Source organism: Pseudophryne corroboree, chromosome 4 (genome assembly GCF_028390025.1).
Source record: "Pseudophryne corroboree isolate aPseCor3 chromosome 4, aPseCor3.hap2, whole genome shotgun sequence".
Taxonomy (NCBI): domain Eukaryota; kingdom Metazoa; phylum Chordata; class Amphibia; order Anura; family Myobatrachidae; genus Pseudophryne; species Pseudophryne corroboree.
Genome location: NC_086447.1, coordinates 335,839,827 through 335,863,119, shown reverse-complemented (window position 1 = coordinate 335,863,119; position 23,293 = coordinate 335,839,827). Strand labels below are relative to the sequence as shown.

Genomic DNA, 23,293 nt, shown 5'->3' with positions numbered 1-23,293 from the left:
CCTTTCCTAATTCTGGCACTCTACTTTGCCCTACCTCGCTCCATTAGACTTTCATCCCAGCATTTAAACGTGCCCTTAAAACATATTTTTTATTCTTGCTTACCACAGCTCCTCCTGACTCTGGTTTATGTCTTCTTCTCCTCATTGAGTCCACTCATATGCCCTATAGATCGTAAACTTGCTTCAGCAGGCTTACCTGGGACGCGTCTTATCTGGGGTTTTGTTTCACCTGCCTCAGGCAGGCAAAACCAAATCCCCGGATCAGCCCTGTTTTCACGTGAAAACGAGGTAGTTTCTATCGAAAACACACAGGTTTCACTGAACCTGTGTGTTTTCGGGAGGAAAGCATTTTTTACGGGCAATTCAAATTGGATAACCTGTAACAAAATATTGGTGAAACATCATAAAAAAGTGCAAAAAAGGTCAGTTTTTCGCGCCTGATGTTTCTTCTCTTATTGGATACCCCCCAAAATGCTCCTCTCTGGTGATGTCACATCTAGAGCAGCTGAAGTCTGCATTTCCCAGATTTTGTTGTTTGGAATAAGATTATTGAAACAGCACATTTGCAGGGTCAGCCCTTGCTTATACAGCCATTTCTTCTCCTACAGTGTACAGTTATAGCAATTCTGTGTCTCTTCCTAATCTAAGCACTGGGAAATATTAGTCCTCTTTGAAATATGCTGGTCAGGCAATATAATATGCTATAACAAAGTGATTTGAAGAATGTATCAAGTGCCACTTTGTACGTGACCGCCTTTTAAATATAGACTACAATAATGTAATAGCAGAGGAAAATAATTGTTATGTAAAAATGTAATCAATAAAAACATAATAAAAGGCTAACACTGCTCTTCACCTCTAAGGGTGAATTCAAGCGTTTTGCTCGCTGGCAGCCACTAGATGGCACCTGACAGAGCAATTCAATAGTTGCTCCGTTCGGGCGCGCACAGCCGCCGGCGTTGATAGAACTATTTTATATATAAAATTCATTGGTCTGTGTGTTTGTTTGTCTATCCGGTATTGCATTTGGACACCCGTGCACCAATTGGGATGAAACCAACGTAAGGTGGTCCAGGTGAATTCTGGCCAGGATTTTTAAGGGGGCTAGGGTCCCGGTCGTACCTCCTGTTGGTGTGCGCCAGACAGAACTTTGACACAGGGAGTCTGTTCTGGGCCTTCTTGTGGATGGATTTAGATGAACTGTAATAATTGACAGAAATAACCATAAATCATTGTACTAAAATAACTGACAGAAATGGAGGTAGGAAGACAAAAAATATTGGGTTCCCAAAAGCCTTGCAATACCAACATAACAGAAGGAAAACTTTAAACCTATCACGCAATGTTAAAGTGATTATAAAACGGAGCAGAAAGGAAAGTTGGGAATTACGGCTAATGGTGATGGTGACACAAACCATCAATGGCAGGCAACTATTCAGTACATTATCATCAATGGTTTTACCATAATTGATTATGCACATGCGCAAGAGCCGGGGCTGGTAGCTGAGCTGTGACTGACAGCTCAACATGTGCAAGAGCCGGGACATCCTATTCCCGTCTCTTACACACCGTCCAAGTGGCGGTGGCAGCGCGGGGCTGCTGGCTGACAGCCTAGAAGCCCTGCGCAGTATCAGCAGCCCTGTAAACGGTGGGGTGGAGGAGAGAAACCATTGGGCAAACAGCTACCATCGATGGTGTATAACTATCTAGTTTTACACCATGGATGGTAGAAGTATTTGACATCGGCCGTAGACCATCAATGTATTTAAATCATTGACGGTCAATGGATATCCCTAGCCAACATACAACACGTGAAGCCTTGGGCAATGCCTGACTCTGGGAAGGGGAAGACGTTAATTAGTTGAAGGTGGTTGAAGTAGTTTAATAGGTGTTTTTGACTAAAAGGAATCACTCTAAATGAATCATTAAGACTTATTTATATTGCTGTATTTTCAGATTTATTATAAATGAAATACTCTTTCTGCTACTTCATTAAATGCAGGGTAGAAGTATAGTTATGTAATTCATGTCTTTGTCAGCAAAGTTAGAAAAATAAGGGTCAAGACTCAAGCAACAGAAACAAAGGTTTATACACGTGCCACCATGGCTGCCATTGCAAATATCCGTATAGCCCTTATATTGTTTTCTAGATAAACAATATTGGGAGCTGTTGGCCAGAAATAACACAATGTTTAGAAGAGACAAACAAAGTAGTTGCGCCACAGCAGCTCCATTTGAGCCAAACACAGTATTTAGGGACAGTGACCCTTTAAAGATGAAAAGACTCTCTAGTACATTGTGAACTTCTAAAATAAATCAAATGGCAAGTTATTATGCTTGGCTGTAATGACAAATGGTTATCAAAGAGCCACATACCTGCTTATCCAACTAAACACATCCAGTGATCACTTGCAGCATACATTTTTTTTTTAAACACAGAATTGCAAAATCGTATATAATATCCTCTTAGTTCCACCAGTGTGAACGTGGTTTTCCTTTTTTTGTATTCAGAAAGAAAACTAGATAATGGTACTATATATTCCTATCAATGATGGATATAATAAGTGGTGTTTTCAGCAGGGTGGCAGCCCATAATTTTTTTATATATTGCCAAAAGACTTTAAAAGTCATATAAAAATTCCCCTGAGGATTCACACACAGGCTACTTCTTTTCTATTTTGGATAAAGATAGATAGATAGATAGATAGATAGATAGATAGATAGATAGATAGATAGATAGATAGATAGATAGATAGATTCTGCTTTGTGTACTGGACACTGCTTCAAGCTCTCTCTGCTAGTGCCCCTGACCTTAGCTTGTCTCAACGTTCTGCTACCTGCCTATGCCCCAGACATTGGATTGTCTTACCGTTCTGATACCAGCATGTGCCCCTGACCTCGGCTTCTCACCGTACTGCTATTTTGCCTGTGACCCCGACCTCAGGTTCTCTGACTGTACTTCTGCCTGCTAATTCTGTACCTCACTTCTGTTGCATTCCCATGCCATCACCGCCAGACCGTCACCTGCAGGGGGCAGCTGGAGGTACGCAACCTGTCCATCCTACCTTGTGGTGGTTCACTGCAAAGACTGGAGTGTCTGTTAGAATCTACCTCAATCCTGTCAGTGCAAATCCTGATCTGACAACATCTAATCCGCCCAGTGGCGTGATACAAGACCAGCTGGAATTTATTCCTATAACTGTTCTACCTGTTCATGACATTATGGTAATAAACCTTATAGCCACAAACAAAAGGATATTTTATATGGCCAAGGTTAGCTGAATTAGTCCAGTCCAATCCGCGTTTATGTGCCGTTCATTCCCTATACAGGTCAGCTACTTTTAGAAATTAACTATTGGATCATAATTATACATGAACGTTTGCCATTGGCTAAGGAAACAAACTTGCTTGGCATCCTTGGCAGCAGTTAGCATATGTGGGGCAGTTGCTGGCGAACATTTGTAACCTTGGTCCCCGTCGAGTATAAAGGATATCTGAACCTAGCAAACCTTGCTAGGTGATTGTTCCAGTGTAACTTGTTCCAATTACTCTGCTGTGCTAAGCATTGGGGACTTTCTGCATGTGAAACCGAATCAAAAAATTGCCTTCACCGATCTTATACAGACATTCCATTGGAAGGAGCCTTAGCTGGGGTATGAATCAGACTACAAAACGAGCCATCTAAGGGGTCATTCAGAGTTGATCGCTCACTAGCAGTTTTTAGCAGCCGTGCAAACGCATTGTCGCCGCCCACTGGGGAGTGTATTTTCGCTTTGCAGAAGTACGAACGCTTGTGCAGCAGAGCCCCTGCAAAATCTTTTTGTGCAAAACAAGACCAGCCCTGTAGTTACTCTTCGTGTGCGTTGATTCTAACGACGGAGGGGCGGCTTTTGACGTCACACACCCGCCCAGCGAACGCCCAGTCACTCCTGCGTTTTTTTCTGCCACTCCTCTGTTTTTCTAAGCACTCCCTGAAAACGGTCAGTTTACACCTAGAAACGCCCCCTTCATGTCAATCTTCCTGCGTTTGGCCGTGCGACTGGAATGTTCGTTACACTCTGTGCAAACCCATGATGCTCATTGTACCCGTACGAAGCGCCTGTGCATTGCGGTGCATACGCAGAAATACCGATTTTTAGCCTGATCGCTGCGAACAACGGCAGCTAGCGATCAACTCGGAATGACCCCCTAAGTGTCCACATTAACAGTGTTTCTAGAAATCATCTCAATCTTAAAGAACACCGTGACAGTTATATGTACTTTCATTTTTTTATATTTTAAATAATTGTGTTGTTTAATAAATTGTATTTAATCATTTTTTTATACCAAACCGTCCCACTAGCATTGTTCTTACAGCCAGCGCTGGTACACTTTTCTTAATAATACTCTTTGTAACAATTTGTGCTTTTCTGCAAATATGTTTATATAGCATCATTTCCACATTCACATGACAATTATTAATAATAATAATAATAATAATAATAATTCTCTAACGTCCTAGAGGATGCTGGGACTCCGTAAGGACCATGGGGATAGACGGGCTCCGCAGGAGACATGGGCACTTTAAGAAAGACTTTAGGTCTGGGTGTGCACTGGCTCCTCCCTCTATGCCCCTCCTCTAGACCTCAGTTTGATACTGTGCCCAGAGGAGATGGGTGCACTTCAGGGAGCTCTCCTGAGCTTCCTGACAGAAAGTATATTTGTTAGGTTTTTTATTTTCAGGGAGCCTGCTGGCAACAGACTCCCTGCATCGAGGGACTGAGGGGAGAGAAGCAGACCTACTTCTGTGAGTTTCAAGGCTCTGCTTCTTAGGCTACTGGACACCATTAGCTCCAGAGGGATTGGTACGCAGGTCTCACCTTCGCCGTCTGTCCCAGAGCCGCGCCGCCGTCCCCCTCGCAGAGCCGGAAGATAGAAACCGGGTGAGTATGAGAAGAAAAGAAGACTTCAGAGGCAGCAGAAGACTTCATGATCTTCACTGAGGTAATGCACAGCACTGCAGCTGTGCGCCATTGCTCCCATACACCTCACACACGGCAGTCACTGTAAGACCTCTTTTGGCAAAAATAAGTATATGTACAGCTCTGTACATATATAAGAGCCCCCGCCAAATTTTGAGATTTTCAGCGGGACAGAAGCCCGCCTCCGAGGGGGCGGGGCTTCTCCCTCAGCACTCACAGCGCCATTTTTTCTTTTTTAAGTGCTAGGGTGAACTTATTGCACAAGAGATTAGACAAAGCTGAGGCTAAGGAACAGTCAGGGAGTGAACCCGTGTCTGTCCCTATGTCGCCGGGACCTTCAGGGTCTCAGAAGCGCCCACTATCCCAAATAGCAGACACTGATACCGACACGGATTTGGACTCCAGTGTCGACTACGATGATGTAAAGTTACAGCCGAAAGTGGCTAAATCTATTCGATATATGATTATTGCAATAAAAGAAGTGTTGCATATTACAGTGGAACCCCCTGTCCCTGACACGAGGGTACACATGTGTAAGGGAAAAAAGCCCGAGGTAACTTTTCCCTCCTCACATGCGTTGAACGAATTATGTGAAAAAGCTTGGGAATCTCCAGACAAAAAACTGCAGATTCCCAAAAGGATTCTTATGGCGTATCCTTTCCCGCCAACGGACAGGGTACGGTGGGAATCATCCCCTAAGGTGTACAAAGCGTTGACACGCTTGTCAAAAAAGATAGCGCTGCCATCACAAGATACGGCTACCCTCAAGGATCCTGCAGACCGCAAGCAGGAGATTACCTTGAAATCCATTTACACACATTCTGGTACATTACTCAGACCGGCAATTGCATCGGCCTGGGTTTGTAGCGCGGTTGCAGCATGGACAGATTCCTTATCGGCGGAGATTGAAACCCTAGATAAGGATACCATTTTATTGACCCTAGGCCATATAAAGGATGCTGTCTTATATATGAGGGATGCTCAAAGAGACATTAGTTTACTGGGTTCCAGTATAAACGCTATGTCAATCTCTGCTAGACAAGTCCTCTGGACCCGGCAGTGGACAGGTGATGCCGACTCAAAAAGACATATGGAGGTTTTACCTTACAAGGGGGAGGAATTGTTTGGGGAAGGTCTCTCGGACCTGGTCTCCACAGCTACGGCAGGTAAATCGAATTTTTTGCCTTATGTTCCCTCACAACCTAAGAAAGCGCCACATTATCAAATGCAGTCCTTTCGTTCAAATAAAAGCAAAAGAGTGCGTGGATCGTCCTTTCTTGCCAGAGGTAAAAAGCTGCACAGCTAGTTCCCAGGAACAGAAATCCTCCCCGGCCTCAGCAAAATCCACCGCATGACGCTGGGGCTCCGCTGGGGGAGTCCGCCCCAGTGGGGGCACGTCTTCAACTTTTCAGCCACATCTGGGTTCACTCACAGGTGGATCCCTGGGCAATAGAAATTGTTTCTCAGGGATACAAGCTGGAATTCGAAGAGGTGCCTCCTCGCCGGTTTTTCAAATCGGCTCTACCGACTTCTCCCCTGGAAAGGGAGATAGTGTTAAATGCTATTCACAAATTGTGTCTTCAACAAGTGGTGGTCGAAGTTCCCCTACTTCAGAGAGGGAAGGGATACTACTCCACCCTGTTTGTAGTTCAGAAACCGGACGGTTCGGTCAGACCCATATTGAATTTAAAATCCCTGAACCTATACTTAAAACGGTTCAAGTTCAAAATGGAATCGCTCAGAGCGGTCATCGCCAGTCTGGAAAGGGGGGATTTTATGGTATCCCTGGACATAAAGGATGCATACCTTCATGTTCCCATATATCCACCTCATCAGGCGTACCTGAGATTTGTGGTACAGGATTGTCATTACCAATTTCAGACGTTGGCGTTTGGGCTTTCCACGGCCCCGAGGATTTTCACAAAGGTAATGGCGGAAATTATGGCGCTCCTGCGCAAGCAGGGTGTCACAATTATCCCGTACTTGGACGATCTCCTCATAAAAGCGAGATCACGAGAGAAGTTACTGAACAGTGTGTCACTTTCAGTGAAGGTGTTACAGCAACACGGCTGGATTCTCAATATCCCGAAGTCGCATAAGAAGGTTCCTACGACTCGTCTGAGCTTCTTGGGCATGGTTCTGGACACAGACCAGAAAAAGGTTTTTCTCCCGATAGAAAAGGCTCAGGAACTCACGATTCTAGTCAAGAACCTATTGAAGCCAAACCAAGTGTCTGTGCATCATTGCACTCAAGTCCTGGGAAAAATGGTGGCAACATACGAGGCCATTCCCTTCGGCAGGTTCCATGCAAGGACATTCCAAAGGGACCTATTGGACAAGTGGTCCGGATCACATCTACAAATTCATCAGCAGATCACCCTGTCCCCCAGGGCCAGGGTATCTCTCCTGTGGTGGCTGCAGAGTGCTCACCTTTTGGAAGGATGCAGGTTCGGCATTCAGGATTGGATCCTGGTGACCACGGACGCGAGCCTCAGAGGGTGGGGAGCAGTCACAAGGGGAAGAAACTTCCAAGGACTCTGGACAAGTCAAGAGACTTGTCTTCACATCAACATCCTGGAACTGAGGGCCATATGCAACGCCCTACGTCAGGCGGAGAACTTACATCGCAACCAACCAGTTCTGATCCAGTCAGACAACATCACCGCAGTGGCTCATGTAAACCGCCAAGGCGGCACAAGGAGCAGGGTGGCAATGGCGGAAGCCGCCAAGATTCTTCGCTGGGCGGAAAATCATGTAAACGCACTGTCAGCTGTGTTCATTCCGGGAGTGGACAACTGGGAAGCAGACTTCCTCAGCAGACACGACCTGCATCCAGGGGAGTGGGGACTTCATCAGGAAGTCTTCACACAGATTGCAAGTCAGTGGGGACTGCCCCAGATAGACATGATGGCGTCCCGCCTCAACACAAAGCCGCAGAGTTATTGCGCCAGGTCAGGAGACCCTCAGGCAGTAAGCTGTGGACGCCCTAGTGACACCATGGGTGTTCCAGTCGGTCTATGTGTTTACTCCTCTTCCTCTCATACCCAAGGTATTGAGAATAATAAGAAAAAGAGGAGTGAGAACAATTCTCATTGTTCCAGATTGGCCAAGAAGGACCTGGTATCCAGATCTGCTGGAAATGCTCACAGAAGATCCGTGGCCTCTTCCTCTACGACAGGACCTGTTACAACAAGGGCCATGTCTGTTCCAAGACTTACCGCGGCTGCGTTTGACGGCATGGCGGTTGCACCTGGATCCTAGCGGAAAAAGGAATTCCGGATGAGGTCATTCCTACGCTGATAAAGGCTAGGAAGGACGTGACATCTAAACATTATCACCGAATTTGGCGTAAATATGTTTCTTGGTGCGAGGCCAGGAATGCTTCTACGGAAGAATTCAATCTAGGCCGTTTTCTTCACTTCCTACAAACTGGAGTGAATTTGGGCCTAAAATTAGGCTCCATTAAAGTTCAGATTTCGGCCTTATCCATTTTCTTTCAAAAGGAATTGGCCTCTTTACCTGAAGTACAGACTTTTGTGAAGGGAGTACTGCATATTCAGCCTCCTTTTGTACCTCCGGTGGCGCCTTGGGACCTTAACGTGGTGTTTAGTTTCCTTAAGTCACATTGATTTTAACCACTTAAAACAGTGGAGTTGAAATATCTCACTTGGAAGGTGGTCATGTTGTTAGCCTTGGCTTCGGCTAGGCGAGTTTCGGAATTGGCGGCTTTATCACATAAAAGCCCCTATCTGGTTTTCCATATGGATAGAGCGGAATTGCGGACCCGTCCTCAATTCCTACCTAAGGTGGTCTCATCCTTTCATATGAACCAACCTATTGTCGTGCCTGTGGCTACACGTGACTTGGAGGAATCCGAGTCCCTGGATGTGGTCAGGGCTTTGAAAATTTACGTGGCCAGAACGGCTAGGATCAGAAAAACAGAAGCACTGTTTGTCCTGTATGCAGCCAACAAGGTTGGCGGCCCTGCTTCAAAGCAGACTATTGCTCGCTGGATCTGTAAGGCCCATTCCACTAGGAAGGTGGGCTTGTCTTGGGCGGCTGCCCGAGGGGTCTCGGCACTACAGCTGTGCCCAGCTGCTACTTGGTCGGGCTCAAACACCTTTGCAAAGTTCTATAAGTTTGATACCCTGGCTGAGGAGGACCTCCTGTTTGCTCAATCGGTGCTGCAGAGTCATCCGCACTCTCCCGCCCGTTTGGGAGCTTTGGTATAATCCCCATGGTCCTTACGGAGTTCCCAGCATCCTCTAGGACGTTAGAGAAAATAAGATTTTAAACCTACCGGTAAATCTTTTTCTCGTAGTCCGTAGAGGATGCTGGGCCCCCGTCCCAAGTGCGGACTACTTCTGCGAGACTTGTATATAGTTTTGCTTACATAAGGGTTATGTTATAGTTCCATCAGGTTGGACTGATGCTACGTTATTTTTTCATACTGTTAACTGTTTACTTGATACACAAGTTATACGGTGTGATTTGTGTGGCTGGTATGAATCTTGCCCTTGGATTAACAAAAATCCTTTCCTCGTACTGTCCATCTCCTCTGGGCACAGTTTCTCTAACTGAGGTCTAGAGGAGGGGCATAGAGGGAGGAGCCGGTGCACACCTAGACCTAAAGTCTTTCTTAAAGTGCCCATGTTCCCAGCATCCTCTACGGACTACGAGAAAAAGATTTACCGGTAGGTTTAAAATCTTATTTTTAATTTCTCTAACGTCCTAGTGGATGCTGGGGACTCCGTCAGAACCATGGGGAATAGCGGTTCCGCAGGAGACAGGGCACAAAAGCAAGCTTTTAGGATCACATGGTGTGTACTGGCTCCTCCCCCTATGACCCTCCTCCAAGCCTCAGTTAGGTTTTTGTGCCCGGCCGAGAAGGGTGCAATCTAGGTGGCTCTCTTAAAGAGTTACTTAGAAAAAGTTTTTAGGTTCTTTATTTTCAGTGAGTCCTGCTGGCAAAAGGCTCACTGCATCGAGGGACTTAGGGGAGAGATTTTCAACTCACCTGCGTGCAGGATGGATTGGATTCTTAGGCTACTGGACATAGCTCCAGAGGGAGTCGGAACACAGGGCTCGCCCTGGGGTTCGTCCCGGAGCCGCGCCGCCGACCCCCCTTGCAGACGCTGAAGATGAAGAGGTCCGGAACCAGGCGGCAGAAGACTCTCAGTCTTCATCAGGTAGCGCACAGCACTGCAGCTGTGCGCCATTGTTGTCAGCACACTTCACACAGCGGTCACGGAGGGTGCAGGGCGCTGGGGGGGGGCGCCCTGGGCAGCAATGTATAATACCTGTATGGCGAAAAATACATCACATATAGCCCTTGAGGCTATATGGATGTATTTAACCCCTGCCAGATATCTAAAACTCCGGAGAAAAGCCCGCCGAAAAGGGGGCGGGGCCTATTCTCCTCAGCACACAGCGCCATTTTCCCTCACAGAAAGGCTGGTGGGAAGGCTCCCATGCTCTCCCCTGCACTGCACTACAGAAACAGGGTTAAAACAGAGAGGGGGGGCACTGATTTGGCGATATGTATATATATTAAAATGCTATAAGGGAGGAACACTTATATAAAGGTTGTCCCTGGATAATTATAGCGTTTTGGTGTGTGCTGGCAAACTCTCCCTCTGTCTCCCCAAAGGGCTAGTGGGTCCTGTCCTCTATCAGAGCATTCCCTATGTGTGTGCTGTATGTCGGTACGTGTGTGTCGACATGTATGAGGAAAATATTGGTGAGGAGGCGGAGCAAATTGCCTGTAATGGTGATGTCACTCTCTAGGGAGTCGACACCGGAATGGATGGCTTATTTATGGAAATTACGTGACAATGTCAACACGCTGCAAGCCGGTTGACGACATGAGAGGGCCGGCGAACAAATTAGTATCTGTCCAGGCGTCTCAAACACCGTCAGGGGCTGTAAAATGCCCATTTACCTCAGTCGGTCGACACAGACCCAGACACGGACACTGATTTCAGTGTCGACGGTGAAGAAACAAACGTATTTTCTTTTAGGGCCACACGTTAAGGGCAATGAAGGAGGTGTTACATATTTCTGATACTCCAAGTACCACAAAAAAGGGTATTATGTGTGAGGTGAAAAAACTACCTGTAGTTTTTCCTGAATCAGATAAATTAAATGAAGTGTGTGATGATGCGTGGGTTTCCCCCGATAGAAAATTATTGGCGGTATACCCTTTCCCGCCAGAAGTTAAGGCGCGATGGGAAACACCCCTCAGGGTGGATAAGGCGCTCACACGCTTATCAGAACAAGTGGCGGTACCATCTACGGATAGGGCCGTACTTAAGGAGCCAGCTGATAGGAGGCTGAAAAATATCCTAAAAGTATACACACACATGCTGGTGTTATACTGCGACCAGCGATCGCCTCAGCCTGGATGTGCAGAGCTGAGGTGGCTTGGTCGGATTCCCTGACTAAAAATATTGATACCTTTGACAGGGACAGTATTTTATTGACTATAGAGCATTTAAAGGATGCATTTCTATATATGCGAGATGCGCAGAGGGATATTTGCACTCTGGCATCAAGAGTAAATGCGATGTCCATATCTGCAAGAAGATGTTTATGGACACGACAGTGGTCAGGTGATGCAGATTCCAAACGGCACAAAGATGTATTGCCGTATAAAGGGGAGGAGTTATTTGGGGTCGGTCCATGGGACCTGGTGGCCAGGGCAACTGCTGGAAAATCCACCGTTTTTTACCCTAAGTCACATCTCTGCAGAAAAAGACACCGTCTTTTCAGCCTCAGTCCTTTCGTCCCTATAAGAGTCATATCTGCCCAGGGATAAAGGAAAGGGAAGAAGACTGCAGCAGGCAGCCCATTCCCAGGAACAGAAGCCCTCCACCGCTTCTACCAAGTTCTCAGCATGACGCTGGGACCGTACAGGACCCCTGGATCCTACAAGTAGTATCCAAGGGGTACAGATTGGAATGTCGAGAGGTTTCCCCCCTCGCAGGTTCCTGTAGTCTGCTGTACCAATGTCTCCCTCCGACAGGGAGGCAGTATTGAAAACAATTCACAAGCTGTATTCCCAGCAGGTGATAATAAAATTACCCCTCCGACAACAAGGAAAGGGGTATTACTCCACACTATATGGTGGTACTGAAGGCTAGGTGAGACCTATTCTAAATCTGAAAAATTTGAACACTTACAAGGGTTCAAATCCAGATGGAGTCACTCAGAGCAGTGATAGCAAAGAACAAGGGGACTATATGGTGTCCCGGGACATCAGGGATGCTTACCTCCATGTCCCAAAATTTGCCTTTTCTCACCAAGGGTACCTCAGGTTCGTGGTACAGAACTGTCACTATCAGTTTCAAGACGATGCCGTTGGATTGTCCAAGGCACCCCGGGTCCTTACCAAGGTAATGACCGAAAGGAGGATTCGTCTTCAAAGAAAATGGACGACCTCCTGATAAGAACAAGGTCCAGAGAACAGTTGGAGGTCGGAGTAGCACTATCTCAAGTAGTTCTACGACAGCACGGGTGGATTCTAAATATTCCAAAACCGCAGTTGTTCCGACGACACGTCTGCTGGTCCTAGGGATGATTCTGGACACAGTCCAGGAAAAGGTGTTTCTCCCAGAGGAGAAAGCCAGGGAGTTATCCGAGCTAATCGGGATCCTCCTAAAACCAGGAAAAGTGTCAGTGCATCATTGCACAAGAGTCCTGGTAAAAATGGTGGCTTATTACGAAGCGCTTCCATTCGGCAGATTTCACGCAAGAACTCTTCAGTGGGATCTGCTGGACAAATGGTCCGGATCGCATCTTCAGATGCATCAGCGGATAACCCTATATCCAAGGACAAGGGTGTCTCTCCTGTGGTGATTACAGAGTGCTCATCTTCTAGAGCAGGCTTTTTCAACCAGTGTGCTGTGGCACACTAGTGTGCCGCGACCAGTTGAAAGGTGTGCCGCGGAGCCAGAGCAGCTTCCTGCACCTTCAGAGTGAACTGTTAGCCCGGGCTCTTCTTAGAGGATCAGTCGTGCTCCGACCGTGACCTATGCCTTGAAGACGCGGTGGTGTGATATCATAGGTCACGGATGCTGCGTCTCACCACCCAGCCAACCCACCCGCCTGCATACACATCTTCCAGTTCCTGCCTGCATACACAGTTTCCTTACCCACCCACATTCACACCTGCCCACCGCCCGCTGCTCAGTATTTGCAGCGCTCCACTATGAACAATCCCCACCACTGAGGGACAGGGAGGAGGACAGCTGACCGGTAGGGGCTAATATTTGTTATTTTATTTCTCCTGTGGGGAACAATAGGATGTATGTGGGGAGAATAAGGCTTTATGAGGGGAATAATGTGAGTAATTCATGTGGGGAGCAATAGGATTTATGTGGGGAGAAATGTGATTTATTTATGTGTGAGCAACATGATTTATGTGGGGCGCAATGTGATTGATTTATGTGGGGAGCAATATAATTTATGTAGAGAGCAACATGATTTATCTGGGGAGCAATGTGATTGATTTATGTGGGGAGCAATAGGATTTATGTAGGGAGCAACATGATTTATGTGGGGAGCAATGTGATTGTTTTTTCTGTGTAGGCCAATGTATGTGTGTTGTTTTTTTAACTGTGAGGTCCAATATGTGTTTTTTGTTTTTTCTGTGGGGAACTGATGGTGTGCCTTGGCAATTTTTAAATATTGTCCGGTGTGCCGCGAGTAGAAAAAGGTTGAAAATCACTGTTCTAGAGGGCCGCAGATTCGGCATTCAGGATTGGATGCTCGTGACCACGGAGGCCAGCCTGAGAGGCTGGGGAGCAGTCACACAAGGAGTGTGATCAAGTCTGGAGAATTCTCTCCACATAAATATACTGGAGCTAAGAGCAAATTTATAATGCTCTAAGCTTAGCAAGACCTCTGCTTCAAGGTCAGCCGGTATTGACCCAGTGGGATAACATCACGGCAGTCGCCCACGTAAACAGAAAGGGCGGCACAAGAAGCAGGAGGGCAGTGGCAAAACTGCAAGGATTTTTTGCTAGGCGGAAAATCATGTGATAGCACTGTCAGCAGTGTTCATTCCGGGAGTGGACGACTGGGAAGCAGACTTCCTCAGCAGGCACGACCTCCACCCGGGAGAGTGGGAACTTCATCGGGAAGTTTTCCGCATGATTGTGAACCGTTGGGAAAGACCAAAGGTGGACATGATGGCGTCCCGCCCGAACAAAAAATGGGACAGGTATTGCGCCAGGTCACGAGACCTTCAGGCGATAGCTGTGGACGTCCTGGTAACACCGTGGGTGTAACAGTCGGTGTATGTGTTCCCTCCTCTGCTTCTCATAACCAAGGTATTGAGAATTATAAGACATAGAGGAGTAAGAACTATACTCGTGGCTCCGGATTGGCCAAGAGGGACTTGGTAACCGGAACTTCAAGAGATGCTCACAGAGGACTAATGGCCTCGGGAGCTAAGAAGGGATTTGCTTTCAGCAAGTACCATGTCTGTTCCAAGAGGAACCGTGGCATCGGCCTTTAAGAAAGGACCTGTTCCAGCAGGGACCTTGTCTGTTCCAAGACTTACCGCGACTGCGTTTGACGGCATGGCGGTTTGAACGCCGGATCCTAAGGGAAAAGGCATTCCGGAAGAGGTCATACCTACCCTGGTCAAAGCCAGGAAGGAGGTGACCGCACAACGTTATCACCACATGTGGTAAAAATATGTTGCGTGGGTGAGGCCAGGAAGGCCCCACGAAAAAATTTCAACTAGGTCGATTTCTGCACTTCCTGCAAACAGGAGTGTCTATGAGCCTCAAATTGGGGTCCATTAAGGTTCAAGTTTCGGCCCTATAGATTTTCTTCCAGAAAGAATTGGCTTCAGTTCCTGAAGTCCAGACGTTTGTCAAGGGAGTATTGCATATACAGCCCTTGTGTGCCTCCAGTGGCACCGTGGGATCTCAACGTAGTGTTGGGATTCCTCAAATCATATTGGTTTGAACCACTCAAATCTGTGGATTTGAAATATCTCACATGGAAAGTGACCATGCTGTTGGCCCTGGCCTCGGCCAGGCGATTGTCAAAATTGGCGGCTTTGTCTTACAAAAGCCCATATTTGATTTTCCATTCGGACAGGGCAGAACTGCGGACTCGTCCCCAGTTTCTTCCTAAGGTGGTGTTAGCGTTTCACCTGAAACAACCTATTGTGGTGCCTGCGGCTACTAGGGACTTGGAGGACTCCAAGTTGCTAGACGTTGTCAGGGCCCTGAAAATATATATATATATATATATATATATATATATATATATATATATATAATTCCAGGACGGCTGGAGTCAGAAAGTCTGACTTGCTGTTTATATTGTAGGCACCCAAAAAGCTGGGTGCTCCTGCTTCTAAGCAGACTATTGCTCGTTGGATTTGTAGTACAATTCAGCTTGCACATTCTGTGGCAGGCCTGCCACAGCCAAAATCTGTAAATGCCCATTCCACAAGGAAGGTGGGCTCATCTTGGGCGGCTGCCCGAGGGGTCTCGGCTTTACAACTTTGCCGAGCAGCTACTTGGTCAGGGGCAAACACGTTTGCTAAATTCTACAAATTTGATACCCTGGCTGAGGAGGACCTGGAGTTCTCTCATTCGGTGCTGCAGAGTCATCCGCACTCTCCCGCCCGTTTGGGAGCTTTGGTATAATCCCCATGGCCCTGACGGAGTCCCCAGCATCCACTAGGACGTTAGAGATAATAAGATTTTACTTACCGATAAATCTATTTCTCATAGTCCGTAGTGGATGCTGGGCGCCCATCCCAAGTGCGGATTGTCTGCATTACTTGTACATAGTTATTGTTACAAAAAAAATCGGGTTATTATTGTTGTGAGCCATCTTTTTTAGAGGCTACTTCATTGTTATCATACTGTTAACTGGGTTCAAATCACAAGTTGTACGGTGTGATTGGTGTGGCTGGTATGAGTCTTACCCGGGATTCAAGATCCTTCCTTATTGTGTACGCTCGTCCGGGCACAGTACCTAACTGAGGCTTGGAGGAGGGTCATAGGGGGAAGAGCCAGTACACACCATGTGATCCTAAAAGCTTGCTTTTGTGCCCTGTCTCCTGCGGAGCCGCTATTCCCCATGGTCCTGACGGAGTCCCCAGCATCCACTACGGACTATGAGAAATAGATTTATCGGTAAGTAAAATCTTATTTTATGTAGCGCTCTTTCTCCAATAGGACTCAAGGCGCTTAACAGATACATAGCATAATATAGTACAAAAAATAATGAAGTACAGAAAAGCTTTTCATAAAATACAGAAGCATGAAGATACTAAAGGGACATTATGGAAATGCTTGAGTAAACAGGAAAGTCTTGAGTATACTTTTGAAGGATTCTATAGTTGGGGCCTCTCGCACTGTGCGGGGAAGTGAGTTCCATAGAGTCGGAGCCGCATTACTAAAAGCTCGACCCCCAGATGAATTACGAGAGATTCTAGGTACTGCTAAAAGTCCTTCATCTACAGATCTCGGTAATCGAGTGGGGCAGTATGGGGTCAGAAGCTGCTTCAGGTACCTTGAGCCCTGGTCATGTAGTGCTTTGAAACTCAGTAAGCCAATCTTGAAGATGATTCGCCATCTTACAGGCAGCCAGTGAAGGGAGTAGAGTATGGGTGTTATGTGGCTAGAACAGGGCTAGTCGGTTAACAGTCTGGCAGCTGTGTTTTGCACCAGCTGTAACCGGCGCAATTCTTTTGCTGGGAGACCAAGGTAGAGGGCATTACAGTAGTCTAATCGAGATGATACAAATGTATGTATGACTTTTGGCAGATCATCTGAGGGAATTAAGTGCTTGATTCTGGCTATGTTCCTCAGGTGAAAGAATGAGGATTTGATTGTGGCTGATATCTGATGTTTAAGTGTCAAGCCACCATCCAGGACAACGCCAAGATTCCGCACACGATCAGTGGTTTGTATTTCTAAATCCCTGAGTGTAAGTCCAGTTGGTTGGCTATGTTGCAGTCTTGTCCTTTGATGTTGCGTTCCTATCGTAAGGACCTCTGTTTTATCCGGGTTCAGTCGCAGCCAACTGGCGCTCATCCACTCCTGGAGCTCAGCTAGACAGCCATTTAGTGTTGCTATTGGGTTATCAGTGCCCGGAGCAAAGGACAAGTACAGTTGTGTATCATCTGCATAGCAGTGGTAGACCAGCCCATGGCGTCTGATTATTTCACCCAGCGGCAGCATGGATACTGCAAAAAGCATGGGGGATAGTATGGAACCTTGTGGGACACCACATGGCAATGGCACTGATGGTGATGTCGATACTCCAGACGATACTCTCTGTTACCTGCCTGTGAGAAATGATTTGAACCAGCTTAGGACTGTGCCATCCAGTCCACAAAAGTGTATCAGTCGCTCAATCAGAAGCCCATAGTCCACGGTATCAAATGCTGCAGAGAGAAGGATTAATATTGAACAGTCACGTCTGTCTCTTGCCATCAGCAGATCATTTAACACACACACCAGGGCTGTTTCAGTGCTATGTCTTCTCCTGAATCCTGATTGGAATGGATCATAGATATCATGGGTTGTCAGGCGGGTTTCCAGTTGATTTGCAACCACTTTCTCAATAACCTTTCCTAGAAAAGGAAGGTTTGATACCGGTCTGTAGTTGGTTATGCAGTCGGGATCTAAATTAGGTTTTTTAAGAAGAGGTCTAACAATTCTTCCTTTAGGGATCCAGGAAAAATGCCTGTCTGCAAAGAGCATTGAACAATTTTTGCAAAGACAGGACTAATTATATCAATACAACCTATTAGAAGCTTGGTTGAGGCAGGGTTCAGATCACAGGTGGTGGGACGCAAAATCCAAGCAATTTCAGCAATGTCCTTTACATCCACTGGGTTAAAGCTGGTCCATGAAGGCAGGTGGCTTATATTGGCAGGCTGTGTAGTTTGGCACTCCTTTGATGGCACTGTGGAGACTCCAGCACGGATGGTGGATATTTTATCTGCAAAGAAGTTTGCAAACTCGTTACTCTTGCCTGGGAGAGGGTTTCATCAGTCTGCAGGCATGCTGACTTGCTAAGCATCTCCACTGTGCTGAAAATTTTAGCTGGCCTATTGTTTGCTGCCGTGATCTCATTTGACAGGAACTGTGATTTCTTACGGGTGATTGTCGATTGATATTCTTCGTTATGCTTTATTAGTTTTATTTTGTCATCAACTAGGTTGGTCTTCCTCCATCATCTTTCCAGTCTACGCCCCCTTTTCTTGAGCTCACTAACACTGTTGTCGAACCAGGGAGCTCGACGTTGTGGTATAAGAGGTCTTATACGCACAGGGGCGATAATATCAATTGCAGCCATAACATCCCTATTATAATAACGGACTAGGGAACAGGGATCTTCACAGGCACTCAGTATAGCAGAGAGGTCCAGATTTGCTGCTAGAGCCTGGGGAGTCATACCCCTCCTTGGACAATACCTGGTCAACTCCACGGGCAGAGATCTTATTTGAGGGGTTGCAACTGAGAACCAAAGGGAGTGGTGGTCTGACCAGATTACCGGGTTTATTTTTAGGTCAGTGACTTCTAATCCAATCTGAAAGACAAGATCAAGAGTGTGACCACTTTTATGTGTGGCAGAAGGAATGACATGTGTGAAGCCCAGACCATTCATTGTGCACAGGAGGTCTTGGCCAAGGCGTGAGAGCTCATAATCCACCCATGCATTGAAATCCCAGAGGGTGAGCCATCTTTGATGTTCCACAACCAGGCCAGCAACAGTGTCTGCAATTTCTTGTAGCAATATCTTTCCATCTCCAGGGGGCCAGTAAATGAGAAGTACTCTGAAACCTAATCCTGTTGAACTCCGGGCAGCAATGCACTCGAATGAGCGAGTAATTTCAATAGGCTGGACCCTAAGTTTAAGGTCTTTTTTGAAGCAGATAGCCACCCCGCCACCCCTGCGGTCTAGTCTTGGGTTGTGGATGACAGAGTAGTTTGTTGGGAATGCAGTCTCCAATATAGGTGCTGCATTTTAATCTAGCCAGGTCTCTGTAATACAGGCTAGATTAGTCAATTAAGAATACTTGCTGTATACCTACAATAGTTATGACATGGTGTTTTCAGCGAGCTGTATTTCTTTTCCTAAACCTTAACAATTGCATGGGATGTTTGGTGAGTAATTCCATCTTTGGATGTACTGTATATGGTGGTTTATTAATGTAATGGTGGTGCAGTTTTATGGTTCTTAGTGCCTAAGTCATCCCAGGACGCAGTACTGATTAGTGGCCTGATTTAGAGATGGATGGGAAAGGCACAGCAGCTGCATCTTTGCATGCAGCTGCTGTGCAAAAATATGCTAATGCCGCAGGAGATATCTGAAGTCAAAAGACGCCCACTGCTAGCAGGTCAGATCCGAGTTCTGCGTCCAAAGACCTCAGTGCGCATGTGTCTCAGTTCCGCAGTGCCTTTTTTACCACAGCCTGATTTATAGCCTGCAGGCATTTTGAGGCGGCAGCTGGGACTGTTGCTGAAAACAGATGCGTGTTGCTTCTGTTTTTGGGGAGTGCCAAATCCAGCGTCTACATCTTTGGACACAGCTTCACTGGCCTTGGCAGCGTAGTTGTGTCGTCCATTCTGAAATAGCCTAGGGTTGCTCAGAGATCTAATGTTGATCTGATGCTGCATCTTTGGATGCAGGCAAAGGATCAGAGAAATTGTCAGTGGGCGTTTTTACACAAGACGCCTACTGCTGCATTTGCATATTTTCACACAGCAGCTGCATACAAAGACGCAGCTGCGCCAAAATTTGCATCCACCTCTAAATCAGTCCCTTAGCACTGGGCTGGTCATACCTTATGTGGAGCAACACATGTATTATTTATGATATTACTGTACTCAGGGAAATTCATCCTGTTACAATATAAGGTAGCTTGAAGCACTTGTTATAATCTGTAGCATGTGTTTCATGTAAATGTGTAACAGTTATTTGCTTTTAACATCATAGCCGATCATGTGCCACTAAATTCTTGTCCAAATAATAAAAAATGTGTAACTTTTAGTACTTAGGGGGTCATTCCGAGTTGATCGCTAGCTGCGGTTGTTCGCAGCGCAGCGATCAGGCAAAAAAATCGGCACTTCTGCGCATGCGTATGGCGCGCAGTGCGCACGCGCGACGTACTTTCACAAAAGCCGATGTAGTTTCACACAAGGTCTAGCGACGCTTTTCAGTCGCACTGCTGATCGGTGAGTGATTGACAGGAATGGGGCGTTTCTGGGAGGTAATTGACCGTTTTGCGGGAGTGTGCTGAAAAACGCAGGCGTGTCAGATACAAACGCAGGCGTGCCTGGGGAAACGGGGGAGTGGCTGGCCGAATGCAGGGCATGTTTGTGACGTCAAAAAATAAGATTTTAAACCTACCGGTAAATCTTTTTCTCCTAGTCCGTAGAGGATGCTGGGGACTCCGTAAGGACCATGGGGTATAGACGGGCTCCGCAGGAGACATGGGCACCTAAAAGAACTTTCTAGTATGGTGTGCACTGGCTCCTCCCTCTATGCCCCTCCTCCAGACCTCAGAGAACTGTGCCCAGAGGAGATGGACACTATGAGGAAAGGATTTTGTTAATCTAAGGGCAAGATTCATACCAGCCCACACCAAACATAACATATAACCTGGAATACACCTAATCAGTTAACAGTATGAACAAACAACAGTATCGGTCCAAGACCGATTCTAACTGTAACATAACCCTTATGTAAGCAATAACTATATACAAGTCTTGCAGATTTTCCGCACTGGGACGGGCGCCCAGCATCCTCTACGGACTAGGAGAAAAAGATTTACAGGTAGGTTTAAAATCTTATTTTCTCTAACGTCCTAGAGGATGCTGGGGACTCCGTAAGGACCATGGGGTTTATACCAAAGCTCCCAATCGGGCGGGAGAGTGCGGATGACTCTGCAGTACCAACAGAGCAAATTCTAGGTCCTCATCAGCCAGGGTATCAAACTTGTAGAATTTAGCAAAAGTGTTTGACCCCGACCAAGTTGCTGCTCGGCAAAGCTGTAATGCCGAGACGCCCGGGCAGCCGCCCAAGAAGAGCCCACCTTCCTAGTGGAATGGGCCTTTACTGAATGCGGTAACGGTAATCCAGCCGTAACATAAGCCTGCTGAATCGTGTTACAGATCCAGCGAGCAATAGTCTGCTTCGAAGCAGGCGCGCCAATCTTGTTGGCAGCATACAGGACAAACAATGCATCTGTTTTCCTAATTCTAGCCGTCCTGGCTACATACATTTTTAAGGCCCTGACTACATCCAGGGACATGGAATCCTCCAAGTCACTCGTAGCCACAAGCACCACTATAGGTTGGTTCATATGAAATGAAGACACCACCTTGGGTAAAAATTGAGGACGAGTCCTCAATTCCGCTCTATCCACATGAAAAATCAAGTAAGGGCTCTTGTAAGACAAGGCCGCTAATTTTGACACACGCCTCGCAGATGCCAAGGCTAACAACATGACCACCTTCCAGGTGAGAAATTTTAACTCCACCGTTTGAAGGGGTTCAAACCAGTGTGATTTAAGGAACTGCAACACCACGTTCAGGTCCCATGGTGCCACTGGGGGCACAAAAGGAGGCTGGATGTGCAGTACTCCTTTTACAAAAGTCTGGACTTCTGGAAGAAAAGCCAATTCCTTCTGAAAGAATATTGACAAAGCCGAAATCTGTACTTTAACAGAGCCTAACTTTAGGCCCATATCCACTCCTGTCTGTAGGAAGTGGAGAAAACAACCCAGATGGAAATCTTCCGTAGGAGCATTCTTGGTTTCACACCAAGAGACATATTTCCGCCAGATACGGTGATAATGTTTTGACGTCACCTCATTCCTAGCCTTTATTAGAGTAGGTATGACCTCCTCCGGAATACCCTTCTCCGCTAGGATTCGGCGTTCAACCGCCATGCCATCAAACGTAACCGCGGTAAGTCTTGGAACAGACAGGGCCCCTGCTGTAACAGGTCCTCTCTTAGAGGAAGAGGCCAAGGATCTTCTGTAAGCATCTCCTGAAGATCTGAGTACCAGGCCCTTCGAGGCCAGTCTGGAACAATGAGTATTGTTTGTACTCTATTTCGTCTTATGATCCTCAACACTTTTGTGATGAGAGGAAGCGGAGGAAACACATAGACCGACTGGAACACCCATGGCGTTACCAGAGCATCTACTGCTATTGCCTGAGGGTCCCGGGACCTGGCACAATACCTCCAAAGCTTCTTGTTGAGGCGTGACGCCATCATGTCTATTTGAGGAACTCCCCAGAGACCCGTTATCTCTGCAAAGACTTCTTGATGAAGTCCCCACTCTCCTGGATGTAGATCGTGTCTGCTGAGGAAGTCTGCTTCCCAGTTGTCCACTCCCGGAATGAAGACAGCTGACAGAGCGCTTACGTGATTTTCCTGGTGGCTTCCACCATCGCGACTCTGCTTCTTGTCCCGCATTGGCGGTTCACATGAGCTACTGCTGTGACATTGTCTGATTGAATCAGAACCGGTAGGTTGCGAAGAAGATTCTCCGCTTGTCGAAGGCCGTTGTATATTGCCCTTAGCTCCAACACGTTGATGTGTAGACAGGACTCCTGGTCTGACCATAGTCCCTGAAAATTTCTTCCTTGGGTGACTGCTCCCCATCCTCGGAGGCTCGCGTCCGTGGTTACCAGGATCCAGTCCTGAATGCCAAACCTGCGACCCTCTAGAAGGTGAGCACTTTGTAGCCACCATAGAAGAGACACCCTGGCCCTGGGGGACAGTGTTATTTTTTGATGTAATTGTAGATGGGACCCGGACCATTTGTCCAGAATATCCCATTGAAACGTCCCTGCATGGAACCTGCCGAAGGGAATGGCCTCGTAAGTTGCCACCATTTTCCCCAGAACCCGAGTGCATTGATGAGCTGACACTCTTTTCGGCTTTAGTAGTTCTCGGACCATGTTCTGGAGGTCCTGGACTTTTTCCAACGGGAGGAAAACTTTCTTTTGTTCTGTGTCCAGTATCATGCCTAGGAACGGTAGTCGAGTTGTCGGAACCAACTGTGACTTTGGTAGATTGAGAATCCACCCATGTTGTTGAAGCACTTTCTGAGAGAGTGACACATTCTCCAGTAATTGCTGTCTTGATCTCGCTTTTATCAGGAGATCGTCCAAGTATGGGATAATTGTGACTCATCGCTTGCACAGGATCACCATAATTTCCGCCATTATCTTGGTGAAAATCCTCGGGGCCGTGGACAGCCCAAACGGCAACGTCTTAAACTGATAATGACAATCCTGTACCGCGAATCTCAGGTACTCCTGATGAGAGGG

The 23,293-nt window shown here is 46.8% G+C and overlaps 1 protein-coding gene across 3 annotated transcripts in view; it reads left to right on the top strand.

Moving 5' to 3' along the window:
* Window positions 1-23,293, top strand: part of PLAAT1 (phospholipase A and acyltransferase 1) — a 46,596-nt gene that overhangs the window by 5,409 nt on the left and 17,894 nt on the right. The window lies entirely within an intron of this gene.